At 38.4% G+C, this 25,421-nt stretch overlaps 1 protein-coding gene across 1 annotated transcript in view; it reads left to right on the top strand.

Moving 5' to 3' along the window:
• Nucleotides 1-25,421, top strand: part of lrmda (leucine rich melanocyte differentiation associated) — a 352,687-nt gene that overhangs the window by 241,849 nt on the left and 85,417 nt on the right. The gene's annotated exons all lie outside the window — the stretch shown is intronic.

The raw sequence follows: 25,421 nt of genomic DNA, 5'->3' as shown, positions 1-25,421 counted from the left end.
ATGAAATAAAAGTTATTTATTTATTTATTTATTTAAAGGGATAGTTTACCCAAAAATAAAAATGACCACATGATTTAATCGATGGGTTTTTGTAAGAAAAATATCCATAAGTTATGGTACTAGATATTTTACTTTATAAAGTTTTAAATATGGATATTTTTTTTAATTTTTTCCCATCGATTCCCTCCAACAGGCCTTTATTAACCCCGCAGAGCCACGTGGATTACTTTTATAGTGGATGGATGCACTTTTTGGTTTTCAAATTTTGGGCTACCATTCACTGCCATTATAATGCTTGGATTAGCCTTAGCTTGGATTTTTTTTTAATATAACTGATTTTATTTGTTTGAAAGAAGAATATCATACACCTTGGATGACTTGAGGGTGTGTAAATTATGGGATCATTTTAATTTTGGGGTAACCTATCTCTTTAACACATGTTTAATATTTTACAAAATACGTATGCCTAAACAAAAGTTATGATCATCCGTGTTTTTAAGTGCTACATTTAAATTTAAATGAAACATTTACAGATTTTAGATTTTGTCGTATTTTGCTTTAATGATTATTCTGAAATGTAAATGTCCATTCCATTTGGCTCCATTCAAATTGCTATATTCCTAATATAATTTGTAAATACTTTTTCTTTAATTTTACACTGCATGTTATTTACATTTCCTTTTTGTAATTAAAAATACGTTTTTATTTTCCCAACAAACTTTTACCTAAACATCTTCAAATTCACATGTAGTAGCGCATTGCAAGAGCAGCACTAATTGTATTCCGTGCTCGGTGGCAGTAAAAGTGGCCGTGACAGAGATTGAGTGTTTTTCTGTCCCAGGGGGCTCTGAGCTTTTCTCACCCCATGTCAGTGGCTCCCTGTTGGGGCCCTGAATCTCAGACCTGCAGGAGAGCTGGAGCCAAAAAGACAGCAGGAACTCTTATTACAGGGGCCGGTCGAACCCAAACAAGCCTTCAGACGCGATTCCCACTCAGCTCTTTTCTGAGTCCACAGCTACTGAAAACAACGAGCAAAGATCACATTACACCTCCCCTTCTCTTATGTTATATAGAGCCGTATTACACGTAGCAGATTTCCAAGCATGAACAAGAACTAGGTGCCTAAATTCACATGTTGTGTAGGAGCGAGTAATTGAAAAGCTCTTTGTAGCAGCACTTTGACTGGCCCGACAAAAGGGGCTGAAGTTATGGGAACTCTTCGCTCGGAGCAATACTTGTTGACTTGCAGAATTCAAGGAGGATGCCAAAAGGAAAGTTGCCCTATTCAAGTTTTTGCTTACACAAGGCCTCTTTGTGGTTTTTAAAGCTTGTCAGACACGTCAGGCCCGGTAAGAAACAGTATATTGTTTCCAGCACTTTGGATTCCTTTCCTTCTGACATCTGCCAGTCTGTAAAGATGATAAATTCTTGCCTCATTAGCCAGCGGTGTGGGATTACAGCCTGACAACACATTAATCACTTGCCTCTGTGGCAGGCCCCACTTGCAATAGGCATTGTTAACAAAACTTTTCTAATATGTCACTCTCCTCTCTGACAGGCCGTAATCAATCATCCTGATTGACAGAGCTGATAGATTACACTATTTATGCTCTGTGTAATGAAAGATAGCGTTTCCACCTACTGTCATTCCTGAGATAATGATAGCCCACCTCTGTAAAGGAACATACACACACAGTGCACAGAAGAAAGGAGGAAGAAGAAAAGGCAAAGCAGACAAACGCTGGCGTGCATTGTGAACTTTAAGCAGACAATGTTCTACTCCTTGGTGGGTGTCTCTTTTTGTCGAGCGGCATTGTTTGGTAATACGGGCTCGCTTTAAGGAAGGCTTCGACAGCTACTCCGCCATTGTGAACTCGTGTTCTGGCAGGGAAAAGTCGACTCTGTCTACCTGAGGATTCGGTTTCCACCGCCTCATTGTGGAGGCGAAGCTTTTGTAGGGTTTTTGTTTTTCCCGTCGGGAGGGAACGCGAACGACAAATCTGTGGGCCGAAACGCAATGATCGCGTGATTTATAGCGCACCTCGTATGTAAATTTTTCAAATATTGGGAAAATTACCAGTAATTTGCGCTTTCTCATTTTCCGTTCGGCATCGTTCGCCCGTGTCTAATAGCTTCTAATAGCAGCTAATACGCGTTCTGGGCTTTGTTTATAATCTGGTTTACTTCATTGCTTGTGCATTTGCACTGAATCTCCACATATTCTTGCTGAAGGGGCTGCTGCGAGGAGTGCCATTTCAAAAAAAGGAAGCGAATGAAAAAGAGGAATAGTCCATCATGCACCTGACAGCTAGCGAATTTGGTGCTTTTCTTGTGAGACAGTGAGCTGTCAGGAAATTAGTTAACTGGAGCATATTGTGGAGAGGCAGGTAATTTAGCCTCATTGATGGCATCACATAATGGCTCACAGGAGTCAGCTCCCTGACCTGCCAGTTCTTTGTGTATAATGCAGAATTTAGTGGCATGCTCAATGCATTCTGTCAGCTGCACGATTGGATTCTCAGCCCACTGTATCTCAGCCTGCAACATATTGGTCAATTATTTCTGAGGCTGTCAATGCTAGGAGGCACTGTTATTTAGTGTGTGTTAACTTTGCATCATTAAGACGCCGCGCGACAGCGAGAGACACTCCCGAGCGTAATTTATTTTGATACGGGCGCCGATAACCTTCATATTGTTTGACCTCCTGTTATGTTATGGAGGAAGAGGGAAAATCAACAGCTGTTGACGGCGTTGCGTTCAGATTCTTTTTAATCTAGCGCTTAAGTTCAATGCTCTTAGCGTCAGTAGCTATTTGTTTTGTTTTGTTTTTATTGTTAGCCATCAGACAGCTCGCATTTCCCCGTCTCCGGTTAGCCCACTTGTCATCCCGGCATTGTTATATCCAGATATAGCAGTGCTTTATGAGATCCCAACAAGAATATAGCTGCTCAGTATGCCATAAAATAATCAATCACTCACAGCACTGTGTGTATGCATGCTGTGGACCTGCCTATGACGTAATTGCATTAGTCAATTAATATTCTCTATTTACGAGACAAGCCATCGAATAAACCGTATTACTGCTTTGACAATGTTGACTTTTATTTTAGATGAGTTTAATGGCTACTAACAAGCCTAGCAGTAAATAAACAGCCTGTGTGGGTGGTGAAGAGACCGAGTACAAGAAGCCTCAGGCTGCTGAAACCGAATGAGTGTGTGAACGTTAAACGTGTCCATAAAAGTAGTAATTTAGACATTTGGATGGAGAAGATTAATGAGAAAGCTGAGCGAATAAAGCGGCAACAGCGCCACGGCGATAGACAGAGCCTACAGTCCTTTTTCTCCTCAGCAGGCAGATGGGTAAATAATTCATGTCATGAGGGGTCAAGCAGGGTAAACCTGTGCTAATAGGTAGATGTGCACACATGAGCACGGGGTGGAGTGAGGTTTCAGATCTGCTCTGTTTGAGAACAAACAGCCGAGGCCTGCGTGAGATTAACTAGACAAGTGCACTGCATTAAAGTTCTCTGTTCTCGTCAGCACTAGGTCAGAGCTGACAAACTTTTAACATATTGATGCAAGACTGCAGCTCTTATTGGATGTCGGAAGTTCATATCCGTTATATATGTAACTGTTGTAAATACTAGTTCACTGCCTTGTGGCAGCTGCGTTGTAATCAGAAATTAACCTTGTAAAAGACAGTTTTGAAACTCTACGTAGGCAGCAACTTGATCGTTGCTGTTAAAATACAGATACAATAAAGATCCCATGACAAAAATCGACTTTTTGTGGCTAAATCTCACTTAATCTTTGGAGCTACTCTTAAAAGTTGACAAACAGCTTTTTAAAGATTACTTTTAAAGAAGAAAAAACAATCATATCTTTCTTGGTAGTTTTTGGCTGAGTATGTGATCAATCTTGGTATTTATTTCACCATCTATTTGGATAAAAAAGCCATACGATAACCATATCTTACAATTTATTAATAAAGTCTTATTATAAAGGATGTCTCATGTTTAGGAAATAATGGATGATACACTTTCCTTTGCAGCAGCTCACTGTGTCCTCCGCTAAAATCGAACTGCTGTTTATCGATATAAATGGTATTGCATCATCCTATATCGTTTATTAAAATATCTTAAAATATTGTGCAAACGTGATACCGCACAGCCCTTACTCAGGGACATATCCAAATCTTTACCCAGTGAAATGCTCTCTAGAATTAATATGCATATTTTAACTTTCAGGGTTTATTTATATTTTTAATAAAGACTGAAAGAACTTGCAGAAGGTTAGGATGTTGATTGTTGTCGTTTAAGTAATGCGACCGTGGTGTAGTCTAGTCTAAGTTTAGCTTTCTACTTGTGCCGATTGTTCTTAGGCTTGTGTTCATTTGTGAAGATCATGCTGAACAAAACCTGTGTAAGAATCACAAACTTGAGCATTTATTCTAATCCACCTTAAAATAGCATTAAATACAAGCATTTATTTCCAAAACTGCAAAATGCCTCATCTGATGTTAAAACGTGATAATGCTAGCCATAAAAGGTCAAATACATGACATCCAATCAAATGACCTCATCTTTTGCTATCAAACGTTTGCGTGCATATGGTAGGTTGCGGTCAGAATGCGCTGTGCTGCCTTATAGGGCTGTGCAATATATCAAAATTATCTTAATATCGCAAATGTACATATGGCAATATGCAAATCGCAACGGCGCGCAATATCTGAATGATTTTAATAGACTACTTCAACATTGTGAAAAGTGTACGTTTTAGGGCAACGCATGAGCAGAGAATAAGCACACGACTGTTACTTATGGGACTTGTTTGATGTTAAAAATAGTTTTTAAACGAAATCATTTGTGCAAAACAATAACTTGCAGTCTTGCGCTGTCTGAAACACACACACACACACACACACACACACACACACACACACACACACACACACACACACCGAAACGTGAACGATTTGTGACATAAATGTTTGCTAAAACAATGCTGCTCACTGATTGTACTGATGCTTTCTTTTCCCAGGAAGAATGTGAAACACAAATGGTTTCATTCTCATTTTTGAATATTTTTTTTAATATAATTTAAATAGATTTTGCACTCTTATTGCAATATCGTATCGCATATCGAATATCGCATTATTTAACAATATATTGTATATCGCATTTTTCTTCAATATCGCACAGCCCTACTGCCTTAGCAAACTGCATTACATTACTGGCATTCTCGAAAAATATACCTCTGTAAAAGTGAGGTTTACTAGCGTGAACTCAACTATAGACAGACTGTACATAGAGATCGATTTAAAACTCAAACCCTCTTTGACGGTTTTAATGTTTATATATGACCAAGAATGCAGTTTTTTCCCCTGATATTCACACAATTGTAAAAGGGCCATTGTTTTAAACAACAGTTTAACAAGCGAAAAGGTTATATTAAGTGACATACATTTTATACACAGTATTGTCAGTATTGTTTGCTCTATTTTTCAATTAAATAATGGTTCCAAAGAAAGCCACAGCAGTCTTTCATTAGTGAATGAATCGAGTCAATGATTCAATGACCCATTCTTAAATGCAGCTACCGTATTTTCCGGACTATAAGTCGCTCCGGAGTATAAGTCGCATCAGTCAAAAAATGCGTCTTGACGCGGAAAAAAACATATATAAGTCGCACTGGACTATAAGTCGCATTAGGGCAGAGCTGGAGCCGCGCGCATGCAAGCACGCGAGCACCCGCGCGCGCATGCAAGCACCTGCTCGCGTGCACTCGCTCGTGCCCGCTTCACTGCATAACCCGAGCAGAAGAAAGAAAGTTTGAAGTGAGTGAGAAACTTGTAAGGGACTGGCGAAAAGCAGAGGTTACTTTAATTGTGATGAAGAAGAAAAAGAAATCTACTTGCGGACTGTAAGCAAGATGGCCAGAGCTGAAGGAACGAGTCCACAGAGGCTTGAACTCTCTGCCGGGAGAGGCTCTGCCGCGCGAGACGAACGCTGTGAGACTCGTTCTCCGCTGCATGTTTTACTACATGCTGTTTGTATTTTGCAGAATAAGATTTTCTTTATGCGGGCATTTTGTTTGTGTTCAGTCTTTCTAAGTTGTTGTCTATAAGTAAATATTAGGCTACAGGAGCAGCATAGAGCGCATTCTCGCGGCTATATGTTTATTCTTGTCAGTCAGTATGAATTAAATTTGATATATAAGTCGCACCTGACTATAAGTCGCAGGACCAGCCAAACTATGAAAAAAAGTGCGACTTATAGTCCGGAAAATACGGTACTTGCTTTGCTAATGAATGAATGAATGAATGAATGAATGAATGAATGAATGACTCATTAATACAGGGACTTGCTGCCACCTACTGCTAATTTTAGTTTAATACATAGAAGTATCACTTCTATATTACCATAATTTAATATTTCTCTAGTGAATTTTTTTTTTTAATTTAAAACATTATCTCATAACATTATTTATATGATTGTAATTGCATCCCTGCCACCTCTGATCAGCGTTAAACAGTGTGTGAATACATCTGGATGAAGCTTGTGCCACTTCAGTCTAAAGATGTCTTTTTTTGATACAGATTTGGTTTAATTAAAACTATTAATTTAGTTTAATTTATTGCTTTATTTAATGTATTAATAATTCAATTCAAGGAATTGTAAAAATTTGACTTAAAATATGACATTTTATAGGATTAGAACAACTTAAAAATGCACCCTTTAAATCAATTTAATAGAGCTAATATCCTTCCTTAATGAAAAAAAAGGTTTGACAGGAGTCTAAGTGGAAAAGAGGGGGTAGGCACAAGGATGTTAAATGCAGGGACTATAAAGAGTTTGGGAGCCACTGTTCTAAAAGACACATAGCACACACAAAAACACAAAAGTGTGAACATCGTATCAGGTGTAATATGTTTGGGACTGTGAGGGTTAATTGTGTTCATTATTCACTGAGCATTCTTAATGCAGCAGCCCTCCGCATTGTTGAATGTCCTGTGAGAGGGAGGCCCATTCTCCTCATTCACACTATGAAAGGAGAGAGTCTCTGAGCCATCAGAGCACAGGCCTCCTGCAAACCCTGTGAGCCTCTGGGGTCGCCCGCAGGTCAGCAGGGTCAAGTGATACTCACACCACATTCATCCTTTAACTTAGAAGAGACAGAGAAAGAGATTGAGGGAAAGAGAAAGACCCCTTTCAAAACCTCAAATCCCAATCTATTCAAATTGGTAGCATATCTCACCCTACACCATTAGTGCTATATACATAAATGATACGTCACATCGTGTGCTTCCTGAGGAGTCAGATGAGTCATTTTGTCTCAATCCATGTAAACATTTACAATGTACATTGAAATAAATTTAATATATTTATATACATAACATTTTCTTCATCAAAGTACATTGTAAACTGTGTGTGTGTGTGTGTGTGTGTGTGTGTGTGTGTGTGTGTGTGTGTGTGTGTGTGTGTGTGTGTGTGTGTGTGTGTGTGTGTGTGTGTGTGCGTGCTTTATATTTTAGATAAATGCTGTTCTTTTGTCTGATCTCTGAATCACCTGATATTTTGTGTTCTGAAGGATCAAATATCTGAAAGAATGCTTGAAATATGCTTAATTTTTTCTCTTAATAATTGTGCTGAAAAGAAAAGAAACAATAATATATTATGTGTGTGTGTGTGTGTGTGTGTGTGTGTGTGTGTGTATGTATATATATATATATATATATATATATATATATATATATATATATATAATTATTTTTTTAATTAAAAAATGACTTTAAATTTGTCAAAGGTTATAATGTGTTCTGAGAATATATACATTTTTCTCTTATCCTTTTTTTTATCAATCTGCAGTAAATCTTATTAAATGTATGCTTGAAATATGCTAATGGCTTAAGATTAATCAAAATAAATTATCTGAAATAATCATCTTAAAATGCATTTTTGCTCCTTAAATATCTTGTTTTAAAGGGATAGCTCACTTTACAATGAAAATTCTGTTATCCTTTACTCACCCTCAAGTTGTTTCAAACCTGTGTGTATTTCTTTCTTCAGCTGAACACAAGGGAAGATATTTTGAAGAATGTCAGTAACCAAACAGTTAACTGGAGCCAAAAAAAAATACTCTGGAAGTCAATGGCTCCAGTTAGTTACGGACATTCTTCAAAATATCTTCTCTTTGTGTTCAGCTGAAGAAAGAAATTCATACAGGTTTGAGGGTGAGTAAAGGATGACAGAATTTTCATTTTTAAGTGAACTATCCCTTTAATAGTTACGCTCTGTAGATAATTGTGCCTGGGGGAAAAAAAAAGTTTATTCATTCATTAATTTCAGTTAGCTTTGGGCTGGTAAGTAACCCCCGAAAACACCCTAGCAACCACATGTATATGCAGTAAACCTTAGCAACTGACTGGGCAACAGTCACTAGCAGCCACGTAGCAACACAAAGCGCCATAGCATTGGGCAGCGGGTAAAAAAAAAAAATGTGGTGAATGGGCACTAGACATTAATGTATTTTAAGCTTGACTAGTATTGACTAAAGTTTGAGTCATTTTTTGGATTTCCTCATGCTTGTGAAGTAATAAATTAGCATGTTGATGTTTGTAACCAGAGAGGATGCTTTACCCGGTTAAATGTTGGAATAGGCTTCAGCTTGTTTTTTTAATTAACAGTATATTGCACAGGTGTTGAGGACAGTTGTGACTTCTGACATTAGTGTCTGGCTATTAATACCCAGCATGTGACCTTCGGGAAGCTGGCATTCACTGTGGAGCTGACAGATTCATGGCTCTGTTGCCCTGAATAAGGTTGTCACATATTTTTAAGTGCTTGAAACAGGTCCAGGGTGCCATAAACCGCAGACATTTTAATTCAGGCTGAACTGTAAGTCAGAATTTGCCGTATAAACGTTGGCCCTTGAATAATACAGACAAGGCTAATAGCTAGGATTAAAGCATTACTTGGACTTATTCAAGCATGATAACATCCCTGAGCAGCCATCAAGCTTCACCCTGTGTAAACCATAAATTCCAAATGATGTGAAGTCATGAGGTGAAATGGCAGTAGAAACTCCATTGCGAGTGAGCGCAACTCAGCGGTTTAGCTTTTGTGCGTGTCAGTTGTGTCCCCCGACTCCACCCGTGAGAAGGATGCGTCTGGTTATTGTGTTTGATCAGCACGCTCTGGACTGCTGGTTGCATTGAGGGACTGCAAAGAGAGAGTAGGGTTACGGCACCGCCGCTGCTCTGTTGACAGAGAGAAGGGTGGATGAGAGCCAGTCTGCCCTCTCTGCGGGTGTTACAGTGGTGCAGATTCCTTTCCAGCCTCCGTTCGCCGCTGCCAACCAAATGCTGAGATACAAACTGACAACAATAAGCTATTCTTGAGGCTTTCTTCCTCTCCTAGTGTATAAAAGTCACAGCTGTAACCCTGCGCTCTGACACGGGATAAAATAATATCTCTGAATCACCTGATATTGGCAGAGGGAACAGTAGCCTGCCAGTGGCACAATAGCCGCTGCCTTGGCGTGTTTGCTTGCCAGCTGGAAGCAACAGTCGACGGGCTTGTTTAAGGTAATGTGATAAGTGGGCTGCTCCTACTTTCATCACACCTCTTCCAAAAGCACAAGGGATCTGGCCCTTTTCTCAGCTGTAAAGCAAGACGCAGCCGTTAAATCAGATAGGTTTACCGTATCCTGTCATAACTCATCAGACTTCCAGACAGCTCTCCTCCATTCCGCAGACATCGAAACGGTAACACGTTCCTACAAAACGCTTCATGTTTTTCTAATTTTCACCGAAATAAACCTTACTTGATACATGTCTTGGAAGTACTTCTAAAAGGTTGCATGTGCTATCACAGGAAAAAACGAGAAGGAAAATAATGCCACGGACTAGACGTAGACGTTTTCTCTGATCAGAAAAAAAGAAGCTTCTGACTGCTTTCATCAGTTTGCAGCGCTGTTTTTGGGGCAATCCTGGATGTCATTCATGTCAGGACTGGCTGACACCTGTCTGGTGTGTGGGGCTGGTCTGAGCTCTCTGTGTGTCTGTCAGGCGCTTGAGAGACTGTTTGTTTCCAGGCCGCTTTTGAGCCAGACGCCTTGCTGGCGCTCCAGGCCATGACCAGACTTTGAGCTCATCATGGCAGACATGACAGGCCTCCTTCTCTTTGGTGTTGAGAGTGAGTACGCTCTGTAGCCCAGTGGGGGAACCGTTTCAAAATGGCGGCTGGCTTTTTTTTTCATCCAGCTTCTCTTGAACTGCACATCACAGGGAAGATCAATATTGTCTGTGCTAATATGATTCTCTTGTAAGTTCAGCGAGAACTTGTAAACATCCACCTTCACTGTATACTACTTCCAGATTTGTGCAGTATGGGAAATTGTGCATTTCATTTTCAGAACATAAAATAAGGACTTGATTGTTCATTAATCATTCACATTAACATGAAATGCAGTTTGCCATTCTTTTTACTTTTGTTATCTGATGTATGTATGTATGCATAAATAAAATAAAATAAAAATAAAATATTTTATATATATATATATATATATATATATATATATATATATATATATATATATATATATATATATATATACATACACTATATATACAGTTTTTGTTGACATTATTTTGACATTATTTTATAGTTTTACCTTGTCAAAGATACCTTGTTTACTCCCCTCTCTCTCTCTCTCTCTCTCTCTCTCTCTCTCTCTCTCTCTCTCCCCCCCTCTCTCTCTCTCTCTCCCCCTCTCTCTCCCTCTCTCCCTCTCTCTCTCTCTCTCTCTCTCTCTCTCTCTATATATATATATATATAATTTTATATGTCTCACACTTTTGCAACCAATATAAATGTTTAAACAAAATTCATATATACACTCACTTAAATGATTATTAAGAACGCCATACTAATACTGTGTTTGACCCACTTTCGCCTTCAGAACTGCCTTAATTCTACGTGGCATTGATTCAACAAGGTGCTGAAAGCATTCTTTAGAAATGTTGGCCCATATTGATAGGATAGCGTCTTGCAGTTGATGGAGATTTGTGGGATGCACATCCAGGGCACGAAGCTCCTGTTCCACCACATCCCAAAGATGCTCAATTGGGTCGAGATCTGGTGACTGTGGGGGCCCTTTTAGGACAGTGAACTCATTGTCATGTTCAAGAAACCAATTTGAAATGATTCAAGCTTTGTGACATGGTGCATTATCCTGCTGGTGTGTGTGCCAAGAAAACATCCCCCACACCATTACACCACCACCAGCAGCCTGCATAGTGGTAACAAGGCATGATGGATCCATGCTCTTATTCTGTTTATGCCAAATTCTGACTCTACCATCTGAATGTCTCAACAGAGACTCTTCCGACTAGGCAACATTTTTCCAGTCTTCAACTGTCCATTTTTGGTGAGCTCATGCAAATTGTACCCTCTTTTTCCTATTTGTAGTGGAGATGAGTGGTACCCGGTGGGGTCTTCTGCTGTTGTAGCCCATCCGCCTCAAGGTTGTGCGTGTTGTGGTTTCACAAATGCTTTGCTACATACCTCGTTTGTAACGAGTGGTTATTTCAGTCAAAGTTGCTCTTCTATCAGCTTGAATCAGTCGGCCCATTCTCCTCTGACCTGTAGCATCAACAAGGCATTTTCGCCCACAGGACTGCCACATACTGTATGTTTTTCCCTTTTCACACAATTCTTTATAATCCTTAGAAATGGTTGTGCGTGAAAATCCCAGTAACTGAGCAGATTGTCAAATACTCAGACCGGCCCGTCTGGCACCAACAACCATGCCATGCTCAAAATTGCTTAAATCACCTTTCTTTCCCATTCTGACATTCAGTTTGGAGTTCAGGAGATTGTCTTGACCAGGACCACACCCCTAAATGCATTGAAGCAACTGCCATGTGATTGGTTGATTAGATAATTGCATTAATGAGAAATTCAATAGGTGTTTCTAATAATCCTTTATTTATATATATATGTGTGTGTGTGTGTGTGTGTGTGTGTGTGTGTGTGTGTGTGTGTGTGTGTGTGTGTGTGTGTGTGTGTGTGTGTGTGTGTGTGTGTGTGCGTGCGTGCGTGCGTGCGTGCGTGCGTGCGTGCGTGCGTGCGTGCGTGCGTGCGTGCGTGCGTGCGTGCGTGCGTGCGTGCGTGCGTGCGTGCGTGCGTGCGTGCGTGCGTGCGTGCGTGCGTGCGTGCGTGCGTGTGTGTGTGTGTTTGTGCGTGTAAGATGTATCATGGATCATTGACCAGAATCAGGCCTGGTGTCAAGGTAGTTTAACTTGACTTTAAAAGTAATTTTGATTAATAAATTTAGGTATTTTATGTTAATTTTTTTTAACAAGTCAGTTTACACCGTTTTCATAAGAAAGCGTCTTGACCATCCCAGTCTGTCTTTGTTTATTCCATTCATCCAGTTTTTATTTACTAACCTGTGCTATCTTTGATTAGTCATATAATCTCTTTTACACAGAGGGATATCTGTGTCATGACTTGGGCTGGCATGCTTGCTGTCAGTATCACATTTTGAAGGCATCTGCTTGCCTGCCTTGTGAAATGAGATATAGTGATGGTTTCATATTCTAACTCAAGATTAATGTGGTTTTTTACAGCCTGCTGGGAGCTGCAATTGTACATGTCACTATAACATAATATCTGGCTTTAAAGACATGACTATTCATTTTAATGGCCTTTTCGACTCACAATTGAACATTACAATGCATACTACTTGTCTCAGAGCTCAATCATCACTCATTATGATGTCAAATCACCATAATGCACAATTCCATGGAAGTTCATGCCCAGTAGAGCTTGCTGTTAAATCAACTTCCTTGTTTTTTCCCCCTATTATCTCTAAAGGAATTTGGTATGGGATTGGCACTTCCGATATGATACACAGTTCAGTTTATTTTACTTTCATAATGTCAAATATTTAAAAAAGTGACGCTGGTATTCAGTGACTTGATTGACTGTTCTCAGTCAACACTTTAAAGGGGTGATGAAATGAGAAATCAACTTTCCTTTGAGCTTTTGATATATAAAAGGTCATGGTAATATAAGATTATCCTGTAAGTTTCAGAGCTGAAAACTTCCTTTTTAGTCAAAGAAAAGCTTTTATAGACACCAGGTCCAGAAAACGATCGTGTGCTTCATCCTTACATCATCGCGCAACGAAACACCGCCTCTAGAGAACGTGCAATTCAGTAGCCCCGCCCACCGACTCATGGAGCTGTTCGGATTAGGAATGTTTGATACTTCATTTATTTTCAATGAAGTTCCAGCTCGCGTGAGGAAGGCCGTGTAGGTGTGTTCGCTTCATTTCACATTTGTTAGCATTTGTTAACAAGCCCCAAGTGCTGGATCTGCAGACACAATATTGTGCCTTCTATATTGGATCCAACAGGAATGGTGCAACAAACTTATGTAAGTAAAAGGTGTTTTTTATATGTAGTAATAGTAGTCTGGGGGCTGTGTGTTTGGGCTGTGTACCAAAACTTACGCCGTCAGCAGAAATTCTTTCTTGATGTGTTTGCGCACGTGTGTGTGTGTGTGTGTGCACGCGTGCATGGTTCGCGCTTATATCGACTGTTCGTGCGGGCTATGTAATACAGAAATATTATTCCAATCAATTGCGGGTGGATGAGAAATAAATCATTGTGTTTGCTTTCAAAACAATCCCTCTCTCAAGTGAACTGAACTGACAGGGGCATAGACATGACAGGGGAGCTTAAGCTCATTAAATATGCAAATCTTCTCCAATCCTAGCCGTGGCCGTTTACTTCCAAGTCTCCATTTCTGCACGCCCATCAAAACCCAGCCTTCAGAAGACAGCCTCAAAACCAGTGTAGAAAATAGCCTATTACTTATTAGTTTGATTAGACCTCAGACAACAGTATACAAAATAAAAAAAGCCAGTTCATGACATTTGACATTTAACAAAAATGTTTGCAACAGGGAACACTGCAGAAAGAAATCCAACTGCTGTCTGACAGATTTGTTTCATGAATATAACCTATCCATTTTCCCAGTCTAGTATTTTCCAGCTTGCCAAGTTTGACTGGTCAATGACCTGACATATCATGCCTCTTTAAATACTCTTGTTTATCTTCAAATAAACAAATTTTGACCTGAATAATAGGCTTAGAACTGCTTACACGAAATCTCTCGCTAAGATCAAATGTTCTGTGTTATTTGTCTTGAATTATTGTTGGATGAATGGGGGCAATCGCCGGCTGGTACAAATATTTTCGGTTAGATAATCCAATAATGTTTCGCTTTGCTCTTTGTCCAAACACAGCTCTTTTTGAGTCCAGCTGCACATGACCAGAACACTTTGTGGGAGCAGAGTTTGATTAAACAGAGCTGGTATTAGCCATGAGCTCATGATTTCTGGTGTACATCTCTTATTTAGACATTCCCTTCATAGTGGCTGTTTGCTCTTTCATAGTTGTAATTGTATTATCATTAATATATGAAAACTGATTTATTTAGGAGTAAGGTGCAGTGATTATATGACGTGTCTACATTTTCTATGAATCTGTTATTTTCTTTTTTTTTCTTTTTTTCCTTCAGCAAGGACACATTCAATTGATCAAAACTGACATTAAAGACAAATCATATTACAATACACTTCTAAATGTTATAAAAATAATCCTCAAAATAATCCTCAAAATAATCCTCAAAACCAAATGTATCATTGTTTCCAGAAAAATGTTTTAAACATTGATTCTAATAGGAAATGTTTCTTGAGCAGCAAATAAACGATTGGATTTGGATTTGAAGGATCAAGACACTGAAGACTGGAGTAATGATGCTAAAAATTCAGTTTTGCCATTACAGAAGAAAAATACATTAAAACTGTATTATTTATTTAAAAAATAGTGGCCAGATTTACTATTAGCGAAATTCCAAAAAAACGCCTATGGGAGTGGAAAGTTAGATTAAAAAATTGAAGAACACAAGATGCAGCCACATCATTTCCATAATGACCAATGCAATCTACCAGTTAGTGTCTGGTTTTTAATATTTTTTGGGGTGGTGATATGAATAATGGCGCAGACATCAGTAAATTGACACGGGCAAACCTCAGTAAATCGCATTGTGTGATTCATTTAAATACTCTTAAATAAATACTCAAATAAAATCACCTATACATTTTGCATCTGAAAGGGAAACTCCTACAAATGCACGTGCAATAAGTTCAGCTGTGAAAATAACCGTGTCCACGCCTTTTTTTTTTTACACTGCGTGTCTTTCACGAGTTCACACTTGCATATAATTTATAGAGAGTAAATTTAAATTTGTATTTGGCGTGCTGTCCGGGGGGAGGGCTTCGAGCTCGGACAAGTTTTTGTTATTTATTTCCATTCGAAAGACCTGTTTATCAAGCATTTTTACTTTAATTACATACATGTTTTATATATTTTTATAAATATGACGAACAATCACATAACCCACAGAGAGATCGCACTGTCCGAGAATATTCGCACATGATTTATACACATAAAAACATGAAATCAGAGTTTTAAAATCAAACATTTAAATAAAAGAAACCAATGAGCATTGAGTGTGTCGTCAGCAAGTCGTTTCCCATCGTGCTTTCGGCCAGCAACTGCGTTCGACTGCAGAATCCGACACATCCGCCTTGCCATCGCGAGAGATGTTTGACATACGTCAGCATGACATCAGAGCAAGGTGGACCGCCTTCGGACACATTTCTAACCGGCATGTATCTTGTGCTGATCACTGGTGATCAGTTCTGCGCAGATTTTGCTCATCTCAAACAATCCTATAGTCAAATGTCAACAGAGTTGTCCGAGCCAAGTCTGCGTTTTTGTGATAAATAGACCCATGAGTGCGAATTTTAGCTGGCAACCTTGCTAAAATAACACACATTTTATCCCCCAAACACCATTTTTCCCCGGAGAACCCCCCGAGAAGCTATTGTTTAGGGCTAGTAGTTGGCGGGTTTTGTTGTAAAAACTTGACAACCCTGTCTGCACACGCGCTGGAATACACGATCTTTGCCGGTGTTGTAAAAATTTTTAATAATTTAATGATACACAGAGTACTTACCCAACATGATCATCATTTCTGAGAGAAATTGTGAAGGTGAATGCAGATACAAACAAGCTCTCCGTTTAGGATTCGAGTAAATATAATCCAAGCCCCTTTGATGACGTGCATGATTACGTTACTGTTGATCATCTGTCCCTCATCCTCTAAAGCCCACCCTTGATGATTTCATTGGTCTGAACAGTTTCTGTTCGGGGATAATTACTCCTCTATGGAGCGAGGCCAGACCGAACTGCTTGACCTAAAATTTTTGTGGACGGGGCTAAGTTCGGCTGGCATCCAGGCTAGGTTTTGAGCTAGTGCAAGCTGTCAGTAAATCTGTTGCCACACTTTACAGTAGCTGTGTCAATAGCAAAATATTCTGTTTGATTGATTGAATTTAGCCTTTTGCCTTAACTAATATTCAATCAAGAATTAAATATATCAGTTAAACAGGCTTCATGCATTTTTTGTGTTATATTAATTATTAAATGCATTTGAGAAGGTTAAGACATTTAATATGCTTAGAACTGAAAACGCCTGTTTTTTTTTTCACTCTAGGTTTATATACACAGATATATACAGTAGCTGCTAAGCATGTATTTTAGCTGGCTTGACCAATCAGCATCCTGAAAATTGTTTTATAATTAATTTGAATGCATGTTGTCCAACTAAAATGTTGTCCCCTCAGGGCTACACCACGTTAGCTGCGTTTAGGGCATCTCAGCTGTGTGTTTTTGTGGTGTTATGTCACCCCCTCTCAGGCGATGTTTGTTTAACGCTGCCCGCAGGCCCGAGCAGCACGGTTAGTGACCTCAGCGAATTTCCGCAGTGCATGTCACAACGAGGCCACGCCGCTGCAGGTATACATGTGCCGCCACGCTGCGTCTCTGATCTATACTCACCCACACAGCCGAAGAGGCCACTGCCGCTGGTATATCCACTCTCACAGATTATGCTCCTTGCCCAGGAGAGAAAGATAAGGATGAAATAACCAAGCGTATTCTCTAGCACGGTGCTGTGTAAACATCTGTGTTTTACCTGTCATTTCCCCTGAGAGCTGTCTCATTTCCTTTATCTCACAGCGCTCAGCGTTCTGCATGAAATTTGATCCTGCCCTTTCTCCTGCTCTACATGAATGCCATTTTGTCAAACAGAGAAGACATTCTTCATGGGATGAGTCGTTTAACATTTGTTAAATGTGGCATTCACCAGTGTGGTGGACCGCGGTTTAAATCAGTGCTTATTACTGTGATTTGAAGAGGCTTGTCTGCTCGGCTTTGCCGTAGGTGCGAACATGCGCCGTAGCTCTTGTTTTGCTCAGCGGTGTTGTTTACACCTTCATTAGCATGCTTTGGTTTCAGCTGAAACTCAGTGACTTATCATGGTGCTTCATCACATATATCAATGCTCCACCTTTACAGTGACTGGGTGGTCCACCAGTGGCCTTTCTGGAGTAGACGTGGAGCTCTTGAAGTCAACCATTCTCAATACATTTGGTCCTCAAGCCATGTTTTAATTATTTAAGGAATAACTATGCATTTTACCATTTCATTTGTTTTTCTAACTTTTGTTTTTTATTTTTTTTTATTTTTTTACTTTAATTGTTAATGTCTTGAGTGTCATGTTTTTAAGATGCTGAGAAAGATACAATCAGTCAGTTTAAAAAAAAAAAAAAAAATACGAAACCTGTCCTAATTAAAAGAAAACAAGCTGACAAAAAGACTGAATCCAATAGTTGGTGATAATGTTGCATAACGAGAGATTTATAAGCTATTTTTGTAGATGGCAATTTTTGACCAGGAACACCACAAGTGTGACTTTGTCATTTTGTCCAGGATAAAAGCATTTCAAAATAATCTTCCTGGTTAAATATTATATTACACTAAAGTGATAAATCGTACATAATATTATACAATGACATAAAATTGATATTCAATATTATGAAAATTGCCCACAAATAACATAAAAATTGAGGTGCATAAGCCGAGAAAAAGTAGGCTCAATCAGATCCAAAAAAGAAAACCTATGCTATTTAGAGAAGAAAAAAAAAAAAGTTTACAAAAAGATTGAATCCAATATTATGTGATTATAGAGTATAGATATAGAGCACATTTTTAGGCTGGTCATTTTTTGACCGGGCACACCACAAGTATAACAAGATTGGGAAAAATTAACAAAAAAATAAAATACAAATGGGGGTGTAGTTATACCCTAATTTATAATAATATGTTTAATATTAATGCGATAATATGAACATAATTTTCAGGGTAAAGAAAATCCTCTCTGAGCCACAACCCAAACACAACCTCAGGAAAAAAAAAAAAAAAAAATGTGTCACCATTAACTCCCATGTCTTCCGACTTACTTTTTTCAAGGGAAACACACACACGTACACACACGTACACACACGTACACACACACACATACATAATATATTTAAAAATGAGGATTTGGACCCTACTGACTTTCATTATATGGACGACAACAAACAAGACATTCTGTATTATGCTGGCTGGTTAAAATGAGTCACATGGCAAAATAATATCCCAATATGTAAGATCATCATGGCTATAACATTCCCATGCCCAACACGTCTGTGTATGACACCAAAGGTTTCTCATTGAAATCACAGAGTACCCTGCACATTGAAAAATGACGCCAAAGGGGTACCCTGTGCTTTATAGTGACGCAGAAGGCCTGACAAAGCATCAGTATGTGACGAGTTGGGAGTGAGAACGGGTTAAAAAAAAGTGCTTCAAAACATTTTCTTTTGTGTCCATGATAAATATAAGTACCTTCAAAAAGAGAAGTGGGGCTAAGTCATACAGGCTTGTATTATTATTTGTGTTTTTAATTATTCAAGAAAAGCTACAAGTTAATATATAAGTAAAATTATGCTTACATTTTAAAACTATACCTTAAATAAAGTTCAACCCCAAGGTTTGAGAACCTGTGTTGTCATGGCTGCCATGGCTGGTTTTGCTGTTGTTGTTCTTTTAAAGATCCTGCTAAATACGAATCAGCTGCCAATGGAACTGGGGCTCTGACAGGCTTTTCTCTCTCTATGTCTCTCTCTGTCTCTGTCTCTCTCTCTCTTTCTCTCTCTCTTCCTGTCTCTCACCCTTCAATTCTCTCCCCCCTCCATCTAAGAATGGGCTGTGCCTCCGGGGGCCACATCACTTACCTGCTGACACACAGGACATGATTGATGAGCAGCCTCGGGCGCTGGAGTCGACTTTGTCAGCTGCTCATAATTTATACATCTTATCTCTGTCAAAAGAAAAGACAGAGCATGGCGTATGGAAATGAAAACACGGGCCTTGTTTAGGCTTCCAGTATGCATGGCACACGAATCGAAAGAACTTTGATTGCTATCTGCCCTCTCCCTCATCGGGCCCTAAGTGTCACGGCCCCATGCGTCCCAATATACTCTCTTTAAGTCTCTGCTTTCTGTGCTGGACCAAACCGTGATTTTCAGCTGACAGCGATTTGCTACCGTTTACATCCCAAACCAGCTTTGGACATGCTGGAGTGGATAATACCACAAAATTATGCCCTTTTAGCCATTTCAAATGAAAAAGACATGCAGTTAAGAACCCTTAAAATGGTTCCTTTCTTTTCATAATATAGAGGCATTTGATCTTTAAACACAAAAATGAAAATCAGTGGTTGCACAATGCATTCTGCCAGTTTATAATTTTGTTTCAGCCTGTTTTGCCAGTGTTACTGAACACTATGTATAGAGAGACTGTATTGATCTTATTCAGAGCAGCGCCATGACAGGTATGAAAGCTAGGCTGTGAGGGATAGACGCTGTATAAAGCCCCTAGATCACTTATAGTTTCCACAGTTCATATTGTCTGGGGTTCTTCTGTTTACTGAGATTTATCGTTAAGTTATGTTTTACAGTTTTTCGTCTGCACAACAATCCAAAAACACATTAAATAACCGGACAACCCACTGTAGAGATGAACAGTACTTTTCAACAATCTTAGGGATGTTAGTATTTTCCCCAAAAAATGTTTTTAAAGCTACACTGTGTAACTTTTTTAGTTTATTCTTATCTTAAAACGCTTAGTTCTTTCAAACATATATGTGCTCATTAATGTATATTTACTTCTTTCAAGTAATAAAGTATTCTCGTAAGTTTATAATATGCCATTGAAAATACATACGGGTGAGGGGTTCGAATGCCGGTCGCCATGTTGCCCCTCCATCTTGAAAGTACATTAGCCAAAGAGGGACATACTCGTAAATTCAAGCTTCGCTTTTCACGTTTTAACACTCGATGACACTCATGAACGAGGTCGAACTGGAAGCCATGTTAATCTTGGACTAAATAGGCCACCGTAGGAGTTAAAACGAAATTGGAATTGAGAAGAACAGAAACTAATATTCACTGGATTGTCATATACCTTTACACCGCTAGATGAAGGAAAATATCACACAGTGTAGCTTTAAGCTAGTTATTTATATAGTAGTGTGTCAGTATGACATATCAGCTTACATTTCCAAACCTTTCTTTTTTCATTCATTTTAATTCAGTGATCTCGCAGAAGAACTGTGGAAACATCTCCAAGATGCTTGAAAAAACCGACCTGCAAAGCTAAAGTTTAAGATGCTTGTGTAAAAAAAAAAAAAAAAAAAAAAAAATATATATATATATATATATATATATATATATATATATATATATATATATATATATGAACATGCGTCAAGTTCATATCCAATAAGCAAAGTATTTATTATAATGTACTTTAAACAACATTACACGTAATGTCAGAAAGATATCAGCTCTGCTGTTGTTCATAAATACCAATGTGTCCCAATGTGTAGTGAGCCATCGTTCTTTGCTGTCCTTACCAGTGGCCAAATTTGTGTACACGATATACTGATTCACAAGCTCGGGACCTAGGGAACTGATGGAGACGGACCCATTGCCACTGTTCTTCTGGATTTACTCTCCCAGTTTTTCATTTCTTCATGTAATCCCATGCATAGCTTCTGAAAGAACTTCTCAAGCTAGCGGTGCCATGAAGCAGTTGTCCAAAATGAGTGGAGCGCGCACACAGTAAAAAAAAAATGTTGGTTTTTGTTGGTTTAACTTAATAAAGTAAGTAACCTGGTTGCCTTAAAATTTTGAGTTTATTGAAATTAAAAATTTAAGTTGATACAATGAAGGATTTTTTTTAATAAATAGAAACTCAAAATATTATTGTATCTGAACCACATAAAAAGTTTGATAAATCATGAAAATAGTCATCAGAAATAAAACACACAATTATCCAATATGCTTACAAAATCTTTTAATAATATTTTAATAGAGGATTTCGAATCTCAAAAAAAATGTTCATTGTATTAACTCAAAATGTTAAGGCAACCAGGTAACTTTTTTTCTAAATATTTTTTTTTACAGTGCAGTTGTTTAATTTTTATAATTGAAATGGTAGTTAAATAAAATAAATGTTTTGCACATTCTGAGTTGGCCTTATCATATGCCTTATTTATCATCCGTTGCCTCTAACAATGAATGTATTTAATTTTCTTCTATTCACAATCCTTTTAGACAAAGCACACCTAGTCAAAATTGAACCGAAAAGCAGAAGTGCAAATTGCGTCTCCAACGATGTGTCGCATCATCTTTTCAACACTTGTTTTCTTTAGTTTGTCAGTCTTATTGTCAGATCACTCATCCGTAACTTGTTATTTTAATTCTGATGACAGATGAGTGACGCTCCAGTAGATATCGCAGTCAGACACCCTTCAAACCCATTGTGTGCTTGTTTGCAAGAGATGCATAAAAATAGTCTCAATGTAAATTAAGCCTTGCACATAGGTACGACACAGTTGACCTGATCTAATAAAATGAATTCCGCTTAACAGAACATCTCTTAACCGGTCTGTTAATTGCTAGAGGTTGAATGTCATGTCAGCTTTAAACTGACTTGACTTCTCTTGTCTTGTTTACTGGCTAACTGTGTGGATGAAAAGTTTAAAACACTCAGCTGTAATCAATCTTCACTTCGTATTTATGTTTGCTCAAACCATTTCTTCTTCAATATTGTGCTCCACCATTCGTTTTTTATTTTTTTTAAGAAAAGCTTCTTCTTTTTTCTGGTAGCATGACTAGCAAAGCAGCTTTGATTTCATAACCCCTTCCTGCTATTGATCTTTTGTCATAGATAAAAGAACTTTCCTGAAATCATGCATTTTTCATGCCGATATCAATGGGTTCAATTGAAGTTTTTGTATTTGGCGCTAAGGTTTGCTTAAAGCTATACTTAGCAATGCTGTCTGTTTTGCTCTATTGATTCAGTGGTTTTGTATCTTGGATATTGGAGGCAGCAGTCCCTTGACATCACTTTACTTTGCCTTTGATCAACATAATAGCTCTGAGCAACAGTGTAGAATCAAGTAAATTAGACTAATTATGAAGTTTTAGGAAGATAGTGTATTGTGTATTGCATTAAAATTTAAAGAGATTCATGCTGTCCTCAGAAAACATGCGTCTTGAGGACTTGTTTGAGGCTTGCTCAAAACACATGCTTGATGTTCTCATGAACTACATGCTCAACTGAGGAACTCATTTAACCTGCCTCACTATCAAAAAGATGATATTATTAGATCATAGAGGTTTTGAGACGCATTAATGCCAGTTGTGAATGATCACTTTCAGCAATGGTTTTATTTTTGGCATTTTGCAGGAAAAACAATCTGAAAGTGTTAATATTGATTGACAGAGTTACAGTTTCAAGTGCCTCCCTAAATTTGCATGATTAGTTCTTTAGTGTAAATAATGCATAATGTTTCGCATTAATACATCTGTTTATATGGTGTTGAAATATTAGATTGTCACAAATGATTTTTATCTATTTAGTTGTTAATTAACACACTTTTTGAAAGTGATCTTATATTTTGAGGTAGCCTGATTTTGGGAATAGCAGACGTTCAAAGACAGCTACTTTTTTTTATTGTAGAGCAGTGAAGCTGTTAATAATTTTGATGTGACGAACACACTGACTATGTTCACACAGAAATAGGTGACAGACATATCAAAAAGCGTATTGCTGGCACCTTCTGCTCAGTTGATTGAGTTCTTTATTTTTCTTTTGTTTCACTTGATAATGCTGCTCTCTGCAAAGAAATGTAACATTCAAGATACTGCTTTCAACTACGGTCATGTAATTTTTCCTTAAAGGTGCCCTAGAATGAGTTGAAACAATATGTTAAATTGTTCTCTGATATCTAAATAGACGGTATGTTGCTTATTTAAGGTCAAAATTTGTCCCGATATGGTTTTACAGGTACATTTACAACCCTAGAAATTGTCCCTAGGATGTAATGCTCTGTTTTTGCCTTATTTGGAAGAGTCATGAATATTAATGCAGAGTTCTGCTCTGATTGGCTGTTTCACTGCACTGCTGCTCAATGACAGCTAACACATCTATACCATCCGTCATGGCAATGATTTGACTATGATAGCTTCTCAACTTTGAATCACGAACTGAACTGGGTAGCACGTAAATATGTTGTTTACAGTAACATTACAGTTTGACAGTAGAGTACTGATTTAAAAGTCGATTTATTTAGCCAAACAAAGATAATGTAGATCCACTCAAAACAGTCAGTGTCATGTTTACTACTCACCCGCTGCAAAATAATCATACTTCAGTTCTCAAAAATGTATATTTATTTAACAAACTGACTAGAAGCCTTGTCAAATGACTATCGTTTCAACTTAGTTGGAGAAGGTAACGTTAGCTACAAGGCTCGAGTGAGCGATCTGTAAGAAACTAAACAGTAGTAGTAAACGTAGTTAGCTTCTTATGTGTTAAGGATGAAATATAGGCTAATTTAGATTTCAATCTGTCAAAAGAGATCGACATACGTATCTACTGTTGTATTTTATGACAACACTGGCAGGAAATAATATTAACCTTTGTCATTTGACAAACTGTTATGTGTGCTACTTAGAGTTTCCAATACTAGCATCTTGCGTTAGATCTAGACAACACAGGGGATATTATCGTAATGTTGTCTTACTAAGAAACTTTAATTTTAATCCAAAATGGGTTCGACAGTCAAGAAGTGGATACAATCACTACTTACTGTTTGCAGGAATATGGTTGAAATCGGCTCTTTCAGTTTTAGACGCTGAGTGAATCCTGCTTGATATTTCCCCAGGTTATAAAAACTCTCTGTGGTGAAATGGGCCGAGCAACTTTGAATTAAATTGTTGCGGTATCTGATTGTAAATAAACATCAACCATGACTGTTGACATTTTTTATCTGCGCGAAGGGTAGAAAAGTCCTAACATCGCCTGCACAGCCTGGAACATGACATTTATTTCCGTGATCTGCCGTTTTCGCTGTCCTCCCGTGACGCTTGTTTATCTGCTGAACTGATGATTGGGCTGCGCAGTTCCGCCTGACAATGAACATTGACAGGCAAATTTTGGAGGTGTACATATTAAAGGGTTAGTTCACCCAAAAATGAAAATTATTTCATTAATTGCTTACCCTCATGTCGTTGGACACCCGTAAGACCTTCGTTTATTTTGGTACACAAATGAAGATATTTTTGTTGAAAGCTGATGGCTGAGAAAGGCTTCAAAAAGGCCTCCATTGGCATTCAGTATATTTCCACTGGCCCACTCACAAGACCCATAAACGGCACTAAAGACTTCTTCACGAAGTCCATCTCACTACAGTGGCTGTACAATAATTTTACGAAGCGACGAGAATAGTTTTTGTGCGCAAAAAAAATCAAAATAACTTTTTCCACCAAGTTATTGTCTTCCGTGTAGGTCTCTGACGTGAACTCACCTTGAACTCACGTGATAGCGGCGCTCTTCCTCTTCCGGGTCATGTATTCGAACGGCAGAGCTGCGTCATATTCTCGCGCATGCGTCAAGTTCACATCAATAACTTGGTGTTATTGTCATTATTTTGTTATTTGTGTGCACAATAACTATTTTTGTCACATTGTAAAATTATTGTACAGCCACTGTAGTGAAATGGACTATGTAACAAAGTCTTTAGTGCCTTTATGGGTCTTGTTAGCCTGACAAGCCAGACCCACATCAAGATGTTTGGTCTGGAAACTCACCATAGACAGGGCTCAATCCGAGGGGCGGGATAAACGGTTGTCTTTCAAACTCCCTCTGCACGCGATAGGATAGCGCTACAACCAACCAGAGCAACGAAGGTGAAGCAGAGCACGCTGACAGATTAAACATTCACCGTATCTGGTCGGCTAATCTCCGAACACATCTTCCCTTTTTAAGAATGACTTCAGTGCTGTTCTTTGTTCTTTCTCAGAGAAAAGCTTAACTCCAA

This window comes from Pseudorasbora parva, chromosome 17 (genome assembly GCF_024679245.1).
Source record: "Pseudorasbora parva isolate DD20220531a chromosome 17, ASM2467924v1, whole genome shotgun sequence".
Classification (NCBI taxonomy): Eukaryota; Metazoa; Chordata; class Actinopteri; order Cypriniformes; family Gobionidae; genus Pseudorasbora; species Pseudorasbora parva.
The sequence above is the reverse complement of the archived record's forward strand: the minus strand, read 5'-3'. Positions and strand labels throughout refer to the sequence as shown.